A 23,505-nucleotide genomic window follows, 5' to 3' on the forward strand; every position below is an offset into this window, starting at 1 on the left:
AAGTCTAAGCTGCTTCATGCAAATGTACAAAGGCCTTCAATGCGTAAGAGGAAGGTTGGCAGAAATATGAGCTGTTATTGAATTATTTGATGTCATCACTTCAAACTGTGTCCAGATATTAGTTTAATTTATGTTTATGAAATCTTTATAGTCATAATTATCAGCCTCTGCTTTTGATTTAAGACAGTTCTGTTTCAAGTCAGAGCTCAGGTGAGAGCTAAAGATGGTAGTATTAAGGTGATTTATGTGCTCAATTCCTGTAGTTTCACAATTTCATGAACATCAAAATTAGTGCAAAAAAAATAAGCTACAGATTTTTTTTTCTTATTAGGAATCGCTATGTGGCTCATGAACTTCTTTTGCTGTCTAATACATATGATATATTATTGTTATATTATACATGAGAAAAGGCTGCTTGGGATCTGCATATTTACAGTAGAATTCTTGAAGGAGAATTCAAACTATGCAATGACCCTAAGTAATAACCGAAGGGGGAAACTTCTAGTGTGTGTGTGTGTGTGTGTGTGTGTGTAAAAAAGGATGTCAGTATTTGAACAGAAGAGTTACATTTTAGAGGCTTTTAATTATTTTTAATCACACACTCTTGGAAGTTATTTTCATCGGTACAAGAACTGATTCTACTGCTGCTTACTTTGGCTGAGGGAAACCTGCCTAGAAAATAGCTGCACAGCCCTACTTCAGTAAAATAGAAGTTCTTTTCTAGATCTGAGAAAAGCAAAACAGTTTTAATGATACTTTGATATAACCCTGGCAGTCCAAGGACATAGGCATTAAAAGAATCATAGAGAGATGTGATATCTTTTATTAGACCAACTGGTGTAGCTGGAAAACAGTAAGTAGTTTTTTGGGCATGCAAGCCCTTTTTGTCCTTTCTTAGAGATATCTTGTGTTTTCTGGAGAACAATAGCTTAATGGACTTGCCAAAGTATTTTGAAGACCTCCGAGAGTCATCAATATCACCTCAAAGAGTATTTTTTTTCTCTCTTTGCTGCAGAAACTCAAAGATGAAAAATCATTTAATTTGCCCTTCTGGACGGTGTTAAGTAGCATTTATTTGAATTACAGTGTTGCACAGACACTCACGGACAGAGTGTTTGTTCAATAATACCTTGATTTGTCGGAATCTTTGCATAGGGAAACACTCACGTGAGGAACTGGATCTCTCTCACAGGATGGTCGATCACATCCAGATGGTGATGGTAGCCCATTGTGAGTGTCCCTGCAGCAGTACCTTCAGCTGGATCAGGTGAGGCTCTTTGAACTGCTGCTCTGCTCGGTCCTTGCAGCCCAGCTGGCCCGTGGTCCTCCATGGCTGCTCCAGCATATGCATGATCCTTTGATACTGATTGTCTTAAACTACATACAAAACATCTCCTAACTGTCTTAGCTGTGTGTGAAAGACTTTCCTTTGTGGTCATTTCTGCATCTATTCTGCATCTAGACTATTTACAAATATCTACGTACTCTTTGGTCAGTTCTGCAGCAGGAACCGCCTGGGGGAGTGTCACAGTTCCTTGTGATCTCTCAGATTTATGGGACAATGTACTGTGTGAATCAAACTTTATTTCATGAGCTCATTAGGTAAAAAGTAAATAAGGGCTCAATCCCTTTTCAGTAGACTAGCCTAAATTATTAATTCTCTAGTTCATTACTTCATTAATTCACTAAATTAACACGCTTATGAGGAAAACAGTTATCTAGCTATCGGTGAGAGTGCTCATCCTTCCTCCTGTGTTGCGATGCGGGCGTCCCCTGAGTTACACAGGGAAGCACGGGAGTCTCCACAGCTCCACTGCTGGTGGATCCACTTTGAAGTCTGTTGGGGTTACAGTTACACGATGGTTATAACAAAAGGACAAACCTGAATTTCATTCTTCTATCTCACTTAAGACTTAAATTTCATGGCTCTTGCCCCAACAGCAAAATTATTCTTCTCTGTCACAATTAAAAACCAAGCGTAGGTTCAAAATCAGTTGTTTATTAAGTGCATAGATACACTTTTGCAGTAGAAGAGGATGAATAAATGAGAAAATGTTTTCCTGTTTGTTTCAAAGTCTAGTTTTAATCTAAGTTACTGAAGAGTCTTCAGTTTTAAAGGCGGTACCAGCTCTTTGTGATTTGCTTGTACATAAAAAGATACACATTGGTAATGGAATTGGCTATTGCAATACTTTAAATTCTTAAACTTCTGCCATCTCTGATCAAGATAACCTTGGCTGTTACCCTTTCTGAATAAAATGTAAGGTTCTTTTACTGAGACTTCTCTCAGTAAAAGGAGTGACTGTAAAGTGGTTTAACATTTTTGCTGAATGATAATCTCCTTGAAAACAGTAGAGCTTAGTGAAAAGCAATCTTTAAGTACAATATCTGTGTGTGAGAAATGAGTATCTAAAGCTGAATTTCTGCTCTGTGTTGACTTTACACTTAGAACCACCCTCAAATGAACTACTACTTGTTTATAGATAAGAGTAATTACTGTATCTATAAGTAAACCTGTGAATTGTCACCATTTACCCAAACCTTAAATTTCTCAATTATGTAATATAAGTTTCTGGGTCAGGGGAACTGAAGCAATGGCAAGAACGATTACAGTTGCTCATTTTTGTAAGCTATGTTGTATGTTTTTCTGTTTCTTTTCTATTTAGATTTTAACTTTAAAAATGTAAAAAAAATTAATTAAAAATAATTCACAGAGTAGATGGAAAACCTAAAATCCTTGCTTGCTGCTCAAGACCTAGGATTCCTGCCCCACTCTTAGCTCCTGACTACTTACTGTAAAATGAAGTTTTTGTTAGCGTGGGGCACTGGAGTAGGTAAAGACAGATTTTTCTAATGTGTGATTGCTTATCAGTGATCATTTGGATTATTACATAGCAGGTTCCAGCCATAGTTTAGCATACTGAAGCAAGAGCTGTTGTTTCCATTGAATTCCATGGAAAAATCCATGGAATTCAAGTGGTGGCAAATTAAAGTTGATAGTGGCACATGAAATACAAAGTAGATTTTTTGGCGACTTTGCATCTTAGTACTTTTCACATAAAAAGGGTGGCTGAGCAGAGTGGTTAGGGGAAATTTTGAATTCTTGAGTAGGCTGAATTTTCTTTTGCAGGCTCATTCTGTCTCTGTTTACATAGAAGGACAGAACTGTTGACCTCAGTAGATTCTTATGGCTGCAACTGAGAACTACAGCTTCCTAGCAGTAAAGATTATATGGAATTTGCCGTTGCGTAGCATTTATTTCTCATCACTTAATAGTATGACATGATTTTATCTTGTGCTGTATTAATTCATGTATTTGATCACGTTTGGGGTTCATGCTGACTTTTGATTCTGCTTATACAATGCCATAAATTCATGCCAGTTTTTGAAAGTGATGATTTCTTTGGTAGTCCGTGTTTGCTGCTACTTAATTCTCCTTACTTTCCATGTTTGATGCCTGGCATTACTTTCCAGATGCCTGGCAGTAATAGTTCAGTATGGCATGAAGAATAGGTACTTGGAGGCTTTGTTTTTCTCTCCTAAAAATATTTGGATAAAAACAAATCAATATATTTACTGCATTGTTAATATATGTTTCTTGTAGGATCTTACAAAGGGTCTGATTATCATTACTAACGCCATATGTCAAAGCTCCACTGACGTTACCAGAATACTCTTTGTCTTCTGACTACTCCCGAACATTGCAAACCAAAAGCTTTTTGAGGTTCATTGTAATGAAACTCAAAGCAATAGACAACAGATAATACTTACTGTCACTGAAGATAACTTCTCTTTCAAACCACCGATATTCTCTATATGCTTTTTTAAGAATTTTTGAATTATGCTCTATCAGGACCAAAAGCTACTGGCAACATAATTGGTCTTTCGTTAACAGAGTGACTTTAAGAATAAGAGTACATGGGAGGCAATGTTAGAGATTTTTTTCATCCTAAATGTCAGCCAGCGTTTGTGTTAGTGCTTGGTATCTCCTACTTTCAAGAGTTCCCCTGTCACTGTACTTCTACTTAGCTCTACTGTATTTTTTATTCTAAGGTACTAAGAAATAGATATCATAGGAAAACCTTAGAGATAAGGCTTATTTTTTCAGGCAGTTAGTGAAAAGTGGTATAGCCCCAAACTTTCTTTAAAAGTAATTGAATAAGATAATAAGATATAATTTAAAAAGAAACAATCCTTCTATAATAGTGGGCATCTGGTGATATAAATGATAGAAACAGCATCTAATGGCCACATCCAGAAGAAAATGACCCTGTAAGTGGATTCAGATGATTTTATTGTAGAATTTAAGAAAAGTCACAATCTGTTTCCTGTGATGGGTTTTGTAAAACTGAAGGAATCTTGTTAAGGGTATTGTCCTCTGTATCACTATATGCCTCCTTAATAACTAAATTACTTCTTCACACTGTAATGATACACACAGAGTTTTTTGCATCTTCAGATAGTACAACTGTTTCATCCATGATAGCAACTTCATTTCCCCAAAGTATAAGGTAACTAAGAGAAGACTCAAACTATACCAAAAGGGAGAATAAGTAAAAAAGGTTTTGGGGTAAAGGCTGGCTTTGTAATGTTTGCTAGAATGCTTACCTAGGAGGAGTTTCTGAATTGTTTACACTGAAAACTCAAACTAAAAGTTTATGGCACTTGTTACATTTTAGAAGAGGGTGTTTAAAGACTAGTAAGTACTTTATGTTGGCTTTTTGGAATACTGCCTTGGATACTTCAGGACTGCAGCAGAGAAGAGACTCTTTTAAGATAACCTGGATGAACAATTCCAGATTTCTAGCACAGACCAACAGTTCGAATCATAGTGGGAAATAAATTGCTTGCCAACGTGGGCTAGGTAAAGCGTGGTGCCAGCAGCAGCACTTTTCTCCTGATGGGTCGTTGCATTCTGCCTTGCCTGGTCCTCCTGATTGGTCTTGAAGGGTAGCTCAGGCAGGAGGCATCTTTTAGAGCACCCTCAAAAGCAGCAGCAATGCTGTCACTGTAGTAAAATCTGCCAGTATTTTCAATTCAGACCTCTTTGTGGTGTGGATAAGAAGCATGCCTAGATGATGGTGTTTAGTTTGACCAAAAACTTTATTTAGAATAAAGTGAAGTGCAGCTGAGTGCAACCCAAACTAGTTAATTTGTGAGTCCCAGATAGATTTTTATTCACCAAGGTAAGCATTTTTAAGATATAATTTATCTTGATCACTTATGAAAATTTTTTGAAGAAAAGAAACAAGCATGCTCTGAACATAACTTACAATCTTTGTCTTAATGTAGGCCTGGAATTAATTCTGGTTGATTGATTTTATTTCTATAAAGTTAAGTGCTGAAAAAAAATGATCTGAAAATGAATAGATTTCTCTATTTTTATTTTTCCTGCTTCACAGTCATTATAGCTTGGTAGCTTCTTCTATGAATCAGGTTCCCTTGTCAGCTTCATCCTTTAAGAAGTACTAGATTCTTTAACTAGAAGAATGTGAACACAATCAAGGAAGCTACACAGATGTGTTGTGGCAGCATTTCCTAGTAGAAATCTTTCAGGGTTTTGATTGTAACATTTTGGCATTCACACGTATGTTGAAAAGCTGGTGCTTCATTAAAAAGACAACAGCAAAAAAGGTTGAACCTGCGTTTTCAAACAACAAATGTTGCCACACCTACACAGAAGCAGTTGGGAATGTAGTAATCTCAATTTACTCCATTTTTACAAAACTATTTAAAAATATACGTGGAAGTAACTGAGCCTGCTGTTACCTGCTTAGGACTCTTCCTGTACTTGTTGCATGCCTTGTCTTTCCAGTGGAAGTGTTCCCTATCGTTCTGCAAACTGTAAGTGTATGCAAATGCTGCTTAGTGAGAAAACAGACCATAGGCTACACTTAGCAACAGCATGTGATTATGGTTTGGAATGACAGTAATTGCCAAATATAAGATGCATGTTGATCCTAGTGAGTATAGATGCATACAGAATGTTTACGTAATAGCTACATAGTCTTCAGCTAAGGCTAGAAGTATACAGAATTATTCTTTAATACAGGGGAAAGAACAAATGGAATACTTTGCAAAAGTTTGTTTTGGCTGTGAGAAACTTTGTTTGTGAGAAATGGAGATGGAAAAAACTTTGCCAAGTACATCAAAGAGGGGTTGCTCAAATATCCTTTGGGGGGGGGGGTTCTGTTTTTTTTTTAATACATTTCAGCATTTTTGTAAGTTTATAAAAATTCCCTATTTTTATGCTTATTTTATTCCTGCTTCACAGGGAGGTGAGGGGAGAATTCAAGCCCTCTGTTCCAGGATTACTTTTATATGGGAGAAGTAGCAACTCTCCCTGCTGAGCCATGATTTATAAGGTAAATAGCAAATGCCAAAGATTAAGTGCTGCTTTACCCTTGTTTGGTGCTTAATAGAAAAAACAGGGTTGATTCTATGTTTAACTTGGGCCAAATTGTGCCATCCTTACAAGGTGCAAGTAGTTCAATTCTCCAATATGGGCTTAGGAATTTGCCATGTCAGAAATTTCCCTTAAGTGTTTTAAGCACTGTTCCTTTTAGCTAAGGGAAACATTTTCTTCTGGTCCTTTTTTTGACTTAAGACTGCAGGTTTTAAAATTCTCCAGCAGAAAGATGTTTGCGGGGGGAGGCAGGCAGGGGAGCAGGTTCTCATTGAAACGCTTTCCAGTGGGGCTGTCCGTACAAAGAAGGCAGCAGTTGGATGTTACATTTTTGACTGTAATAATATCAAAACAAGCATTAACATAAAGATAATAGTGTTGAATTTTATCTGTAAGTGAATTACGCAGGCACCAAAAGTAGCAGAAATCCTGAGGTAAAATTCCTTAAACACAATAAATTGTCAGGCTCGCTCTGTGAAGAAGGCTATTGACATGGAACTAAGAAAAACAGAATAATTATGAGCACATTGCATGTGCAAACAGAAAAAAAACCCAGCCTGCTAAGCCAGAGCTGCATATTTCTGACGGTGTCCTTTGGATAATAGTAACTGTTGCTTCACCAGCAAGGTACAGGGAGGATTGCTGCTCTGGGAACACTTCACTTTCATATGCCAAGGGAATAGAAACCTATTGTGAACTTCCATCAGCAGCAAAGCATTAACTGAGTAATGGGATACATGCTTAGCTGGATCAGGGCCATAGGTACAACAAAGATTTCACATAAACCAAAAGATACTAATTTGAAGAAATGCAGTAACTTGGGATACAGCTTGATGAAGACTTTTGAATGCTTACATTACATGCATTAAATGCATAAAGTGTGGAAAAGCTTTAATGATATTTTTAAAGATATTTAAAATTATTTGTAGTTTATTCATAACAAATCCACTCAATGTAAATAGTGTTTCTATGATAAATATACAGAGAAAGCATTTTCCTGAACCATACTTTTCTTCATTTAAAATACCACAGTTACTTTTAGTTATTTGAAACACTCAATTTCATGTCTGTATTCTGTTCTAGATGTTTAGTGAGCAGTCATTCTGTTTGCAAACTGCCATGGTCTTGGGCAAAAGGTATATACATTGTAATCTCTTATGGACTTCACATATAAGTTTCTCATACTGCAACTTGCTGCGTGAATGTCATGCGTCTGAAAATGCACTTCTCACAAAAAATCATGAATTAACAAGAAAAACCTCAAGTCCCGCTGAAAGCCATCCTGATCTGGTTGTTCCAGCAAACCGCTGTGGTGCTCCTAGCCAGGGATTTCAGGGATCGGTGTCCCTGTGCCTTTGTTAAGCAGCTGAGTCTTTCAGTGCCAGACTGAAATCAGGATCTTGGGGAAAACCTCCTCTGTTGTAGCTGATTTTAAGCACTTGCTTGGTAGAAAAGATAATGAAACTTTTATAGACTCTAATGTATTCTGTATGTTGAAGGTCCTGGCGTTTAATTACCTTCTCCCCCCAACCCTTTCCAAATGTTAGCTGATGTCAGTAGCAGGCAGAGGTGCTTAATTTGGCTCAGTAATGAGCCCTTCAGGCTTTACTGCCGTCAGTCCAGAGCCTTTCTATTTGCAGAGAATTAGCTTGGGGGGTGAGGGAGAAATGGGGGGAAAGGGGATCAGAAAGGATAAGGAAAGCAGGCAGCAATGGGTCTGACAGAGAAATCAGGATTTACCCTCTGTAATAGTATCGTAGCAATGTGACTGTGCTTATAATTTCTTATTTAAAGCAATATTCAATACTTTTGGTGTGTTTAGAGCTCTAGTAGTGTTACAGTAATCATTAATTTCCTCCTCTAGAGTGTACTTCATGTGGAAGATGTTCAAGTGAAAGAAGACAGACTGTGTTTTCCTAATGACTTTGAAGATGCATCATAAGGCTTTAAGATGGGACAAAAGAGAGAGCTGGGGAAGTAAACAAGGGTTTCTCTCCTACCAGTATAATCATACATAGACTATTTTCAGCTCCCTGTGGTTTGCTTTACTAGAAAATGCAACTCACAAATATGAATTAGAGAAAAAAATAAGGTAGCTGTTTAAACTCTCTAGAAAGAGATTTGGGGATTCTATGCTCAATGACTCAGTTGAAGATTTGGAATAAGAGTATTAATAAAAGAGATGCAGATCACATTGTTCCCAGCCATGAAGCAGTATACAATCAGGTAAAACATGTTTGAACTAAATGAACTAAATAAAAAGGGAAATATTTAGGATTTATATGTTGAAAGTTTATTTCAGAAATTACTACCCTTTATCTTATATCAATCAGTCTTTCACAATGCATTATTGTTTCCTGAATGAAGGATTGGAAAAAGCCCTCAGAGAAGAAGCAGTGGGTAATAGTGGTCAGGGCTCCCTTCTAGGGGGACACCAGGGCTGCTGTCTTGGGAGTTTTGCTGCTTGCCTGGGACCTGGATCAGTGACATCGTAGAAAGACTGCCAAGGCTCCTCTGACCTTTGGATCATTACCATTTGATGCTCATCCATGTGAGCATCAGTGATACTGCCAAAAGATACCTTGGGCGGACTAAGAGGGGTGAGAGCTCTCTGGGGGCTAGGTCGAGGTGCAGGGTCTGGATGTTGCTGTCCTTGATCTGACTTGTCAAGGAGAAGGGCTTGGTCAGGAGCAGATGTGTGCCACACACCTGCCTGTGTGCTGGGGCTTTGCCTTCTACAGATGTGAGAACCTCGTTGAGGAGCAAGGGCTGCTGGGGAGAGACGAGACCCACCTGGTGAAGTGGAAGAGCCACTTTGCCAGCAGGCTTGCTAACCTAATGAGGAGGGCTTTAAACTGGGGGAGACCAAAGCCCACAGATGAGTGGGTGCTAAAAGGAGAGCCTGCACAGGACAAGGCAAGGAGAGAGGCTCTATCACTCACCTTGAGGAAGCGTGGTGACCGGGGAGCTGCCTGTACATGAGCATGTGTGCCAAGGAACAAACAGGAGGAACTGGAAATCTGTGGATAGTCAGGGCTGTGATGGTGCCGAAATTACAGAGACCATAACAGCTCGCATAACTGAGCTGTCTCAGACAAGTTACAGGCTCTTTGAGAAAGTCAGGGAAGACGAGGAAGGGGGTTATGCCCTAAATGAAGGAGTAGCTCAGGTGCATGGGGATCTGCTATGGATTGGGCAGTGAACTTGTGAAGAACTTATGAGCCAGGATCAGATTTGTATCAAAATATTTTTTCAAAATACAGCACAGTTGGACATTTTCAGGTAGTGTTGTGTTTCACGCTGAGTAGTTTGTGAACGGAGTGCAGCCTGTTGCCCTTCTTGTTGAGGCATACTGACTTTTGTGACTGATATGGGATCAAAATCTCCAAGTGCTCTACCATCCCTTTGGGAAATGTCTTGTACCTGACTCTTACTTTTGCAATTTAAAAGTAAAGCTTAATGTTTGGGGGTTGCTTAGAAAAATAAATACGTCTGTAAATACTAGCAAGTATCTCTCCTCTCTAGGAAAGTAGCTTTTTTGTTTTGCTTTAATACAAAGTTGCACTGCAACTCCAAAGATTTTTCAATTGTCATCTTTCCTACTGCGGATAAAGAGGAACCTGGTTGTTTCATTAAGTCCAGGAAGAGGTAATCATTGAGGCCTTAGTAAAATCAGTTTGGGCCTAAAATTTTGAGTAATATGTTGCCTTTGTAAATAAATACATTTTTGTGTACAAACTACTTAATGTAATCATTAGTGTACCCAGTTCCTAACTCTAAATATCCTGTACTTGGCTGGGCCATAGAGTTTAGAATGGAAGTGTTCGTTATGTTCATGCAGGGCGGTTAGAAATTACCGTATGGATTTGCTGGCATAGGTTTTTATCTTGTATCTGCTGTACTTGAGCATTACTTTCTCTGAGCTCTTACTGTTATTTTTATATGTATTTTAGGAGTGCATACTCCTCACCAGAGGCTGGAACTTTGTTGTGATAGGTACCGCATGAGCGTATAGTAAAGAGATGGTCCTCTTCCGATCTAAACGGGCAAGACAGGCAATACCGGTAGTCACATCGTGGTTCTATCCCTGTCAGAGTGAGAGATCGAGTTACTCGTTTCTTTATTTTCATGAGTGCTTTTCTCTTCGGCTAGTATAAGCCATTTCTGGGATGAGCTGAAGAAGTTGAAACAGACTGTTTCACTGGGTAAAATAAGCAGATGAAAGAACTGGTAGCTCTCATAAACATATATAACTGAACTTAATTTTGATGCAGTTATGGATCTCCATATAATAGAGACTGAGCTATCAGATATAGAGACTGAATTATTTATGTGTACTATATATATCTTCCCTTTTAATGTACTTTTTCCATTCCAGAGCTGGTATTAGGCTAAAGGCATAAGGCAATGTTCATTAACTGTTCAGCTATTAATAGCCCTCAAAGTAAACTGAGTCAGTTCTAATGCAACTAGTAAACTGTTGTTTGGGAAATACTAATGCAAAAGAACAGTTTACTGTGATCATATTGCCATCAAGCACCTTTTTGCCCTGAATGAGCCTTTTAGAAATTTTTAAAAGGCAGTACATAAAAGTAAACACATCTTAATGCAAGCTCATAAAACAATACATTTCTGTAGCATTTAGTCATCAATACCACCTGAAAAACTTAAATTGATCTCTTACTGATTAATTTGCTCTCCTCAATGGTTTGTCCAAATTTTTTTATTTTTACAATCTGAGAGGGACCAAATATGAGGCCAATCCTGAATTCCTTAGTCATGCACATTTCACTGATGCTAACTGAAGTTTTGTCCAAAGTAAACCTGAGTAGCGGTCTCAAGATTTCCTTTATGCAGAGCAGATAAATCAAGGACTTGGTCACATGATGAGCATACACTCACAAAATTTAGTTAAAATTTAGTTAGATGTGGTTTTGGTCCTGGCCTTCTTGCTGTGTCGGTGAAGCACGTTGTGTTTAGAATTCCCAGGGACCCAGACTGTGACTGGGCAAATAGCAGTTTATTGTTGCTGGCAGTTTTTCAAGGCCCTTTCTGGCTGGGTGAACAGCCCAATGATAATGAAAGGTTATTAATAGTGCAAGGTATGTTCTGCCCTTATGGTACTCTCTATTCATTGCCACCAAGAACACTGATGGTGATTTTTCTCTATGTTATAGAATAAGGTCCATAATGTGTGGACCTTATTATAAACAAATGCAATCTGGTGAACACTGAATTGTTTATAAATGCATTTTTTATAAGTGTTAAAGCTCTATCTAAATTTTAAAAACTGATGATGAGGTTGAAGCAAGAAAAAGACTTGCAAAGTCTCAGTATGAACACGTAAATGATTTCTTTCTAAAAGTATAGCCTTTATTTCTAGTTTGTTAGATTTATACTGCACAAGAGCACTGGAGCTATTAATGCCAAATGTGATTGGTTTCCAACTCTTTCTGCCCAGAAGTATGATGACATGTTTTATTTTCTCTAATTATGGCACAATTATGGGCTACTCACACTATTTCTATTATAACCTGAGTTACCCTCTTGGCCTTTCCTGTTTAATAATCTGTCTTTTGCCTCACAAAGTGTGCTTTCCAAAGTCTGAAATACCTAGAATTTATCAGCACTATTATCTTTGCAAATCTGTAAAGTGAAATATGACATAGGAATACCATCAGCAATATTAGACCTTTAGCCAAACACTTTTAACCAATACAAGCCTATGATAAAATGCTGAAATAAGTGCTATATTTCATTAGACGACACAAATAGAATAGATCAGTGCAGTAAGCCATTTACAACATTGTGCAGAGATATTTTTAGGCACTATGTCAGTGCTTTATCCAAATGTGTCTGTCGTCTTCATTCTCTTTCTAACTGAATCCACTCTCTGGCCTGTGCATTGCTGTGGTTCCATAAACTTTCTAACCCCCTCAGCTCTGCATTTCGGTCTTATGATTCAGATAAAACTATAGGTAAAAATGTTGCATAATTGAGAGGTCTTATTATAACAGAAAATCCAGCTCTAAACTTTTTGCTTTCCAGACAGAACCACTTGAAGTTTCACCTTTCAATGTACTTTTGTCTTGTTTTATGTTCCCATTGCAGGCATAAGGGTAATGGACTAATTAATAATTCATAAAATACTTGGCACATTAAAGGGATTTGCTTCCATGTAAGGATGTTTTAAATAATACCAGGAATCCTGGTACTGATTTCTGAGACAGTGAAAAAGCTACAGTATCAGGTTGTTTTTACATCTCCTTGGAGGGATTGTGAAAGTGTATATTGCACCAGAAGGGCTTTTTAATGAGAAGTGTCCCTAAAGGGAACAAGTAGATATGCAAGATGGTTTCACTTCCTGCCGCAGAATGCCCTGATATGAGCACAATGGGAAGACAGTTGAAAATCATCATTTTTGGTTAAATGGTATATATATGACCATGGTTTTATTTTGTTGCAGGTGCACAAAGAGCAGAAAATAAAGGGAGACGATCTAACATCCAAGGTGCAGAGGTTTCCTGAAGTGGTGCAGGCTTCCTATTTAGTCACGATTTGTTGTAGTCCTCCGAGAACATTAGTAACAACCTTTCAGAACTACTGATTATGAAGGAAGATGCTGTGCATGTTAACAGCTGGGCTTTACCCAAGAGAATCTACAGCCAGCCTGACAGAGGCAAAAAAGAAGCAGCCAAGGGAAAAAGCAAAGCAACTGGGTTTGAGTAGAATGATAAAGATGTGCTTGAACTAAAACCAGGTTTAAGTAGATGACATTGCAATGGAAGAAGAGAACAAGAAAAGAGCCTAGTAAGACACCTTTCACTTAACGGATTACTTTAAATAGGCCTGTTAGTGGGAATTTGCACTAGCATGATCCTCTGCTTGCTTGTTTTATTCTGGTATAAGTTCTTTCAAATGAGTGGAGTTATGCTGCATTAAACCACTATAATCAAAGAAAGAGTCAAGACACTCACCAGCCTAAATTGTCTCAATGAAAAATAACAGTAACATCCTTTTCCTTATTTGGAAATTAATGCAGAAATTTCTATAGTTCTGATTTTAACACTTTTTTCCTAATGCAAAGAAGTCAGCAAAGTGCATTTTTTAAAGGCTCATAAATTTATCGTTTTACTTAAAGGAATAAGAGTGTATCACAGTGCTTGAACTAATTTGGCTTGGAATAAGATCTAGACTTTGTTAAAAAGAATATGCATGTTATCATTATTTCTTACAGCAAAAATGACTAAGAAACCTTATTTTAAAACATTTTTTGAAAAATGATGGCATTAAATTGCAGTGCAGGAACTATTTAATTTGGCCATTTGGTTACCCGTACACTTAGTTTATAAAACTTGTCTGCTGCAAGAAGATTTTGAATATCAATTGATATGAGCAGAGTTATGCAAAAAGAAATCTAAAATGTATTATAGGGAGAGATTAAACATAGTAATTGCAATGATGTGTTTAAAATGCTTCAGAAAACATAGTTTATTTTCATTAAGAGTTTGCCCTTGGTTTTACAGTATTGGCTTTGGATAGTCCCACTTTTTAAGATCCATTTGTGACCCAGTGCTCCTCACATAGGATTCAAGTGTTATTAGTTCCACACAATATGTTTGCTGGTGTCAACTGCGTATCGCCTTCTTTTCTGGGCTCCAAATGTCTCAATCTCGAAATTTAGCCAGAGTAACTGGCCTGCTTTTTCCAGCCCTGGAATGAGACCAGCAGGAGCAGACAATCTCTCACTCATAGAAGAACGGAGTGTCCTCATTTTCAGGGCCAGTGGATGCTGGCGGCGCAGCCCTCGTGGATGCGTGCAGAGGGAGGAGTGTGTTTGCTCTCCTTCTGCGTTCCTGTCAGCATTCTCCATCTGAGAGGTTTAAGATGTGAAGGCATAATGCATTCAGTGCAAACAGCTCTCGTTTGTTTTTGCACATATAAATAGGTATCACATGCCTTCTAGGAGTAGTTTAAGAATCCTATATTTTTTTCCTTCCTGTTATCTGAAGCTAAATGCAGTGCTATTCCTCACAAAGAAAGATGACCAGTACCACGTGGGTGGTATTTCCCAAACCCTTTAGCTAGATCTTGCAACAGCTCCTTATATGCAGAGGGGACAACTGTGACATATTTGTCATTATTAAAAATATCTCTACCAGTAGACCAGAAAATGCTCATGCACCATGCCTGTGCAGGAGGAATAGAAAGGATAAAGAGGATGCTGCAGATGTTTCATTGCTGTAGTTTCTGGTGCTATTCATCTTCGCTTTTAACATCAAAACACAATTTATTTACACAGCTGAGAGAATATTATGGCAGTGGCTTTTAGTGGTAATAGAAGTCCTTTCTGTTCATTTCTGCAGACTGTTAGGCTTTCAGAACTGCAGCAGAAAGCATTTCCTTGAGTTCTGCTTAATGCCGTTTCACATCTTGTCAGTGCTGGCTTAAATAAATATTAACGAGGAGAAAGCAGACAGGGCAGTTGCTCAAATTTTTGAATGATCAGTTCCAGGTCATATTAATTATTCTGAAAAGCATTTAACACAGCTTAATAAGACAAGGGTTTGACCATAAATGTCATTTTCATTTGTTTGTGTTATTCAAGACTGTTGTAACTGACTGCTTAATGGCCTGTATCGTGCAGGTGTATTATTAGCTCTCATTGGCACATTTTACTTAGTTGTCATTAATGGCACCGAATGGCTTTCCCATCATTCTCCCTTGGAATCCCAGATAGAGAGCAAGATCAGTAGCTGTTTTATCAGCGAGTTACATTAAGCTGCTCTTTGCCACTCATGAATCAATGTATTTTAGTCTCAGACTGGTCCCTGCTCTACATATGTTAGTGCCACCACACTATCTCATTTGCCAAATGACTAAAAGACAGCTCTCATTAAATTAATGCTGTGCTTTTTGCACCAGATAACCTGCAGTATGTTCAGTCTGTTCTTTTGATTTTACTGAAAAATGTCCCTCAAATACCAAAGAATAAATAACCGCAGTTAAGGAATAATTAAATAAAATAAAATTATATTTGAGTTATAAAATCAGTCATGGCTCTTGACTAAAAATTCAACATAATTGGGGGGCGTAAGGGACAGAGCAGCACATTATTTCAGCTTCCCGGCATACGGTGTCAGTTACTTGTCTTTTAATCTGTACTAAGTAATATAGAAGGGAGAAGGGAAGAGAACAGTAGCTTCTTAGTCACTCTGCCCTCGGATAAGTCTGCACCCAACAATTTTACAGTATTTTCTTTAAAAATCAAGGTATATTTTATGCATCTGCTAGCTCTAAAGGCATGAATTTTTGTTTGCTCGCTAAGGAAAGCCTAAGCACCTAAGCATTTAACAAACATAGAAACAGCAGTGCTGCTAGGACCTCTAGAAAGTAAAGATGGGTTCTTCTTTCATCTCAGGCTTGGAGGAAGGGAAGCCAAGGGAAGAGGCAGGCCAGAGCAACAACCAGTTTGCAATATTCTAGTCATGGAAATTGGCCAGAAAAACAGGAAATCCAACCATGCAGCCATTCCTCTCGTCTGGAAAGCCCGTTCTGCCTTGAAAGCAGTTCTGTGCTGACATTCGTGAGCCTTGGCCAAGTGTGAAAGAGTTATTGCCAAAGCACTACACTAAAGGCTACTGTGAAGCAGTGTAAAATATCAAAGTAAACGATAAAGTTAAAAGAATATTAAGCTGTCAAAGAAGAGACAAGGGAAAAGAATGAGAATGTTCATACAGGATTTGGCAGTCGTTTGGCATTACCGATCTCAACACAGAAGCTGTTGGGGAGAGAGAGAAGTAAGGGAAGGGAAGCTTGTAAAAGGCATATGGTGTGACCTGAAGGTGAGAGGGTACAAGGCTGAGTGTGAAATGGGGCTTGGAAAAGAGCAGTTTTGAAATCAGGTGATCTCCTGAAGCACAAATGAGCTTAGATGAGAAAGAGCAGCAGAAGCCATAATAGTGCAAAATCAGCTTCCTGAATTATTGTGGATTTGGATTTTGTTTAAACCAGACACATTACCATGTACCAAGCTGCAGCCTCTAAGAGTGGTGACCTCAGCATCCATTCGGGCTTTAACTGTCATGTTGCCTCGGTGTGCTCTGACACTATAGCAAAACTGTTCTGTGTGTCCTGGGACTGCCACTTTTGGCATCATTAGTTGAGGCATCACTAGCATGGGAAAACTTGAGAAACTCAAGGGAAACAAGGTTATAGTACCAACATCTCTAGAGTAGGTGATATCTCTTTACTGGAGAAACTGGTTCATTGCAACTTTTGATGGCATAAGGATGTCATCTAGAATTGCTAAAATGAGCAGAATACAGGAGCAAACAATCCCTTTTAGTAATCCTTGTTTGTGTCAGCATTTCTTATGGCTTATTCTGCAGCATTTAGGACACGTGTTAGACTAGATGCTTCACGAGTCTGATCAGGGTGGCATTCCTTTCCCTTTTCCTACACATCAGTTCACTGAAGAGACTATCCCATCTGTTGAGTCCCCATATGTTTCCTAAAACCAACAGGTGAAGGCAGGGCATAAAGCAGGTTCTAAAAAGGCCCAGAAGATGAGAAAAAGACTGAATCGGCAGATAGCAGCATTGGAAGTTGTGCACTGACCATATTCTTGTGATAAATATCTCATAGAAGACTATGCTGCTCAGTAGACCTCAGAAAAATTGTTTGTATAATCATGCTAAACTTTAGTTATAAGAGAAAATTTCAATCAGATAAAGATGAGAGATTTTTTATCTTTGCAAATAGTTAGCTGTCCGTTTGTCTTATTTCTTTTCAGTGTCTGTCAAATCATTAAATTAACTGAATTCTATGCACCCTAATATCTGACATTTACAACAAGTGAATAGCATGGCAAAGATCGGCTTAGGGCACTGCAGTAGAAGGATGTTCAAATTAAGTTCTTAAACCCAGCTTTTTTGGTGACTGTTTTATACTTAATTTTTTACTTTTATCTATAATGTCATGATAATAGTCATCATCTTTTTCATTTCCATTTTTCAGTAATGCTTGAGAAATTTTAAAATATGTAGTTATAAATAAAGGGGGAAAAGATTGGAAATTAAAATGCTTCTTTAGAGTACCAGGCAAGATGCCAATTATCTCCTGCCCTGGAACAGGAGGCCCGGAGAGATGGTGGGATCTCCATCCTCGGAGATTTACAGAACTCTCTTGGGCAAGGCCCTGAGCAACCTCATCGTGCTTTGAAGCTGCTTTGAGCAGACCTTCAGTGGTGCCTTCCAACGTAGACTTTTCCATTCATTTGAAGCATAAAATTTGGCTTCAAAGTTTTGAACAATGCTTTCTCTCTGTGATACTGCTTTGCTGAAGTCTTTGTACAAGTGTCAGAGAAACTGGGTTGTCATATTTAAGTTGTTGTAGTACAGGTCTCAGTGAAACAGATGAATGACAAGTAATATGATCAAAGGGACACTTGTTTTCCTGTATATTAATGGGGTATATAGAACAGTGTGGAAAAGGTTTATGCTAAATGCATAATATACATATGACAATATTCATTTGTTTTTCTGCAAGACATATTCACATGATTTATGTGTGAAAAGAAGCAGTATAAACCTATGTGTTGTCTTATTTCTATCATAAAATAGTTCTTATTTTTTTATGCTAAGAGACATCTTCCTGTTCCTGTTCACAGTTTGTTCTAGGATGCTTTAAACTATGAGGCTAGCTTTTTCCCTTTTTAAATTGAAAATACTCTATCCTTAGAAAGAACTGCAGCAAAGTAATAAATGTGTTTTGTTAGGAAGAGAGAAATTTATTCCTCCTTTTGTTCAGTGCTAATTAGTTTCCTATTGTAAATAATATAAACTATATGAAAAATACTTTTTAAACATGTTTACATATCAAATTTAAGCTCTGGAGCGTTCTCTGGCATGTCAAGAACACTGATAGTTGGGTCTGCTTTTTAAACATCTTTCTGGAGACTTCATATCATTCATTTTGTAATTCCGCAACTGTATTCTGTCACATCAGTCTTCCTGTTGAAAATAATATTCTCTTGGTTAATAGAACAAGAAATTACCCTTGAGATATTTATCTTGCTATAAATTTTCTTGGTCAGTAATAATATGCTGACATTTCTGCTGAGAGAACTTGATGAAATCTTGTGTTTTTGACCTATCCTTGAGAGCCACTCCTGGGAAAAACACACACCACAGCAGAAAATATTGGAGCTCTGGTATGATGATGTCATGTTAAATTCATTAGAAGTACCCAGAAATTGAAATTTTGTTAGCGTCAGAGAAGGATGAAGTATGAAGCTCTGCACTAGAAAGGAAAGAGATGAGTGGAAAGGAAAGAGAAGCATGATACAGTCTTGCCAATTTTCCACCTTTTCTGGTCTTATACTCTCAACAAAGATAGTGAAGACCAGTGACTCTTCTCCCTGTCCCCCATTTTGGACCATTCTGAATCTTCTTCTTTCACTTATTTACACCTGGTTTCTACCAAGTGTTTTATGATGTCTTAAATTTGAAGTATTTATTATTAGTTCGTCACTTGATTTTCAATTCTAATAATCCAAATAACAACAGCTATAGAATTCCTAGCAAAAACTTCTCTTTTTAAACTGTACCTTACTTGTCCCTAGGTACTTTAGCGTTGTGGTCCCAAAGTCTCAGCTGTGTTTAGGTGAGCAAGGTAGGATCTATTAGTCCAATCAACATAAGACATTTGTACATCACCAGGTCTGGGCTTTAGGCTCGCATGCAGATGGTTCATCTTATGCAGAGCTAGGGATCTAAAATAGCTCATCTGGGTTGTTTCTGGCCATTAACTATTAAGGCATGATCTGCACGGATAATAGCTGCCTGAAGTTAGGTGAAGTGAATCCCTCCCTGCTTCCAAGTGGGTTTGGTCTCTCAGCCCTCAGCGCCTCCATCGCTGCAGCTCACGATGGTCCGTGTTTGCTCTTGCACCCCACACTCTGGACGAACAGAGACACGATTTCGTCTGCTCTTAATGGATGGGCAACTAAGGCAGAGAGTGTTCAAGCAAAGAATTTGTCAGGATAGGGAGGAGCTTGAACTGTGAGAAGGGGTCACAGGTCCAAGCTCGGACACGCGCCCCGAGCTGTGGTCGGGCTCTGCTTCTGGCCTCCTTGTTCAGTAGTCCCTGGTAAAGTTCTGCCTCGGCCTCCTGACCACCAAACTCCTCTTCGTTACAAAATATTCTAATATTAAGCCTAGCAATTTCCAAAGTACCGGCTGCATCTCTGGTTATATTTTTAAAGGGGAAATAACTTCTTAAAGCAAAATGAAAGCCAGGGAGCACTCTCTCAGAGGCACAGCTGCATGCAGAGCCTCTGTTGAGACGTTGCTGTTGGAGAGCGATGCCGCGAAAGGCACCACCTCGACGCCTCCTCGGGGCTGCGCCGCCTCTCTGCTGCCTTGCTGGGTAACCTGCAGAATGGGCTCGCAGCTAGAAATCCTCCATGGCAGACGGATGCGTGGGGTGAAGTTGTGTGGGTTTTTTTTTTTTTTTTTTTTTTTTGCTTTTTTTTAATTACCAATATTACAGCTGGTTTCAGAGTACAGTAAGGAAAGGCATTAGGGCTCATTGATAAGACTGAAAGCTGGTTGAATTGCTAGTTACATTGACTAAATTATTAGAAGTTGTCTATTTTTTTCTTTAAAGTTTAGCAGGGTTTTTTTTCCTCTTTTGAAGAAGTTAGTACAGCTGGTGAACAGGGGCAGATACGATACAACAGTCTGTTATTCTTTAGCAATTTTCAAATGTTAAACTCCTAAGAATGCTGTTACTAAGAAATTCATCATTGAGAATTGCTTGTATAAAAAATATTTTTTTCCTTTAAACTGGTGTTTGGAAGTAGATTCACTTGTGCCTGAGGCAGTGTCACTGTGCTGGCTCAATTTTTTTTTTTTTTAATAGAACAGTACTATTGTTTTCTTGAAATGACATATTCTGTGGTACAAAAAGAAAAAATCATGTTTATTAAGATTACATTTCATTAAGACTGACTGGGAATGAACAACATATAATTATCCAGGTTTGGGACTTTTTTGTTCTTCATACAATTTAAATGGGCCCTTGTGTTCTGCTGGCAGCTGGGTGTTGCTTTCAGTGTGACCATTTGCTCTGGTTAGTCTTGCACCAAGCACGGTTTTGTTTCTTTCCTGCCTGGGTGACTGAAATTGTTTAAAAACAGTGACTTGCTAAAATATATTTATTATTAGCCAATAAATTGATTTTTTCACCATACAGACTCCATGACTGTAGTTTCGCTGTTGCAAATATTTTTGATCGTTCATATAGCCATTTGGAATTGAAATAAATATGGAATATTTTACTTACAACAGTCAGCCTTTTGGAAGCAGCCTAGAAGTCTTTTGATTTGAAAATTTCCCTGTCAGTTTTGTAAAGGTAGGGTGACCAAAAATATAAGTACGCTTTTCCGTGTTAAATAATTCATTTTTCTTGGGTGCAGTACTTTGTCCTCTTTTTTCCCCTTTCTACTTCTTCAGTTTACTTCCTATTTTAATATGACCTTATATTTTCCAGTAGTCTTTTTTTAAATGAAAGGGAGGAAGGTCAGCTCCAGCAGTGCTCCTTGCAGTGGAATAAAAGAAAAGGAATAGTAAGACTAAGTCATCCCTACCAATTGTCTTTAGCAGTTCCCATAAAAAAATCACTGTGCTGATCTTAGGAAAATCTATCTAATTTTGACACCTATCTAATGATGCCCCATTGGAGGGGTTGGAAGTTTCATGAGCCTAATAGTTTAATAGCTAAAGATAAGAAAAGAGAGATGGGCTAGCTGACCTGTGATTTCTTCCCTTCTGTGCAGTTTCTCAGATTCGTGTAGCATACAAACAAAATGCTTCATTATTGCATGTGTCAGAGGAATAGGTTCAGATATTAGAACGCTTCTTCCAGTAACCTTGTTACAGAAGCTGTGAACTGAAATGCAAGAAAAGATTAAACATTTTTTTTTAATTTTTCTTGACTGGGTACACTGCAAAATCTGAAATTCCCAGTTCAAGACTCCATTAGGGAAAAAAATAGTAAGAGTTTATTTGTTGGGTTTTTTTTTTTTCCTGATGAAAAACCTGAGATAAGGTTTGAAACATTAAAAAAAAAAAAGAAAAAAAGAAAAAAACATTGTTCGGTTTTGAAGACTGCAATAACGTTTTAGTTGCCCTTTCTGAGACCTGGTCTATTGTACCAGGCTATCTCCAAGGAGATGTAGACATAGTTCTGCTTTTCTTCTTTCTCTTTGTAAAGTGATGTATTTAATAGCTCTCAAGTGTAAATGAGTAACAATGTCCTGTCCTTTTCTAAGACATGGAATACCTAACTTTTTCAAATATAAGAGAGAAAAAGTGTCTAGTGAGACAACTAAAACTACTAAAATCTTTAAGAAATGCAGTCGTTCTACCACTGTAAATAATAAGGTTTAGAAAAAATAAGACTATGAAACTGCCTGCTACAATACATTTCATGCTGCATTACTAAGAAGCCTCCCTTGTCATTCCATTTATTAGTTCAAAAATAACCAATATCTGAAATTCATTTCATGACTACAATTTGCCACCAGTGTATTTAATTCCCTATGATTGCTGCAATTCATCTGTAGGTTATTTTAATTTATATGTTATTGCAACTTGCTCTTGATGTCAAAGTACTTGAGATTGTCAATTCTGTTCGGTGCATGATAGTATTTCTGAGAGCCTCTATTCCAATTAAAAGAATACTCTCTATACTAGGCGGAGGAGCACTAAATGGTAAAGAGAGGTAAGTATCTTCTACAGAAAACACACACTTTTTCTTTTTTTTTTGATACTGAAGCAAACATTTTGGTGGGTTTCCTGCTGCGACACAGTCAGCACAGTGTTTCGGTGCTCGGAGATTAAGTACCTCTGTCATATGAAAACAGTAAAGAATTGCAGTTAAAGTCTTTCTTCAAACAATAAACAGGAGCTTTATTGTAATAACAAAAACAGTCTTGTGCCACAGCTTTACTCAGTTGCTGCTTCCTTCTGCTACTTTTAGGGTGCAAACCATCTTACCTGCTGAAAAGTTGTAAAGAAAAATTACTCCATCTCCTCCCTGAGAAACCACAGCTTCAGAGGATGAACTTGTTTTGCGTCAGTGTCCTGTGCTGACATTTGTACGTGTTCCTGAGACTAAAACGGGCCAGTTAGGGACCTGGATGTAGTCATCGATGTACTGCTGAGCGCTGGCCGCAGCTGGCCTCTGGTCGTGGGTGGCCGCTCGCCACCTCCTTGGGGACTGCACTGCCTGCTCCCGCCGTGCTGCCCTGCTCCTGGGACTGACCAGAAGAAAAAAGTCAAACGAGGTGGTGCTGGGGCTGGAGGGGGGACAAGTGAGATTTCTTCAGTTTCCAGACAGGGTGAAATTTGCCTATAGGTCCCATCTCTTCCTGTAAATAAATGCACTACAAAGAAATAAGGTTTTTTGTTGTTTCCAGAATTTATTACTGGGAAGACTGTCTCAGGCACCCAGGCCACTCAGAAAGCTCAAGGATTACAGTGGAAGGAACGTGTGTCCTTGCAGAGGAGGAGCATCTCAGCCATCTCAGGGACACAACATCAAAGGTCAGAGGGGTTATATTTCAACTGGTCCTGAGTAAATATGAAACATCTTAAACAGTGCACCTTCAAAAATTGACCTCTGAATGTGCACCATGCTTTGGGGAGAATAAGCCATAATTAAGCTTTCTAATATAATACAGGGAATTCATAAACAAATTTGAAAACAAAAACACTATATGCTGAGTATAGTGTATTTAAATCACAGGGAAAGTATTCGTGAAAACCATTTTCTTAGACTTTGTAAGAGGGAGTCAAAATGCTCATTTTTTCAATTCACGTCTGATTCGGCTTCAGCTCTGTTGAAAGTTGTTTAGGTTTAGTCCTGGTTCAGGCCAATTCCAGTTTCACCTGGGTATTTTCAAGTTGTTGCTGGGTTTTCAGTCTGTATTAAAAAATATATCACCTAAAGTGGAGAAAGATCCCATGATGAGACTGTGCCTGCGGCATCAGCCCCACCTCCAGATTTGTCACCAGAGCCTCATCACTGCT

Source organism: Apteryx mantelli, chromosome 8 (assembly GCF_036417845.1).
Source record: "Apteryx mantelli isolate bAptMan1 chromosome 8, bAptMan1.hap1, whole genome shotgun sequence".
NCBI lineage: Eukaryota > Metazoa > Chordata > Aves > Apterygiformes > Apterygidae > Apteryx > Apteryx mantelli.